The 590-nt window shown below is 46.9% G+C and overlaps 1 long non-coding RNA gene across 1 annotated transcript in view; it reads right to left on the bottom strand.

The window, feature by feature from the left end:
* The window catches only part of LOC147817164 (uncharacterized), a 39899-nt gene that overhangs the window by 8175 nt on the left and 31134 nt on the right, over positions 1 to 590 (bottom strand). The window lies entirely within an intron of this gene.

Raw genomic sequence — 590 nt, 5'->3', positions numbered from 1 at the left:
TGAAGAGTTGCTCACTTTAAACATGGACATGGAGGATGTTCATGTTAATGAGGAGGTTTTTATTAATGAGTCATAAAGTCACAACAACAATTTAAATTCACACACGATCAATAAAAGTTCAGAAACAGAAACAAGATTTTTATTTTTAATCCAAAAACAAAGAAGCAGAAACTGAGCTGCTGATTCTGTTCTTTGATTCTCTGGTTGAAAACATCAGAGAAAAACTTTCACTGTGAGAGTCCAGAATCTAGACCAGGACCAGGTCCCAGAGTCCAGAATCTAGACCAGCACCAGGTCCCACAGTCCAGAATCTAGACCAGCACCAGGTCCCACAGTCCTGAATCTAGACCAGCACCAGGTCCCACAGTCCTGAACCTAGACCAGCACCAGGTCCCACAGTCCTGAACCTAGACCAGCACCAGGTCCCACAGTCCTGAACCTAGACCAGCATCAGGTCCCAGAGTCCTGAATCTAGACCACCATCAGGTCCCACAGGCCAGAGTCCAGAATCCAGACCAGCACCAGGTCCCAAAGGGCAGAGTCCAGAATCTAGACCAGCACCAGGTCCCAGAGTCCAGAATCTAGACCAG

This window comes from Seriola lalandi, unplaced genomic scaffold (genome assembly GCF_002814215.2).
Source record: "Seriola lalandi dorsalis isolate HSWRI2012SDOR001 ecotype SW California unplaced genomic scaffold, Sedor1 jcf7180002055009, whole genome shotgun sequence".
Classification (NCBI taxonomy): domain Eukaryota; kingdom Metazoa; phylum Chordata; class Actinopteri; order Carangiformes; family Carangidae; genus Seriola; species Seriola lalandi.
The sequence above is the reverse complement of the archived record's forward strand: the minus strand, read 5'-3'. Positions and strand labels throughout refer to the sequence as shown.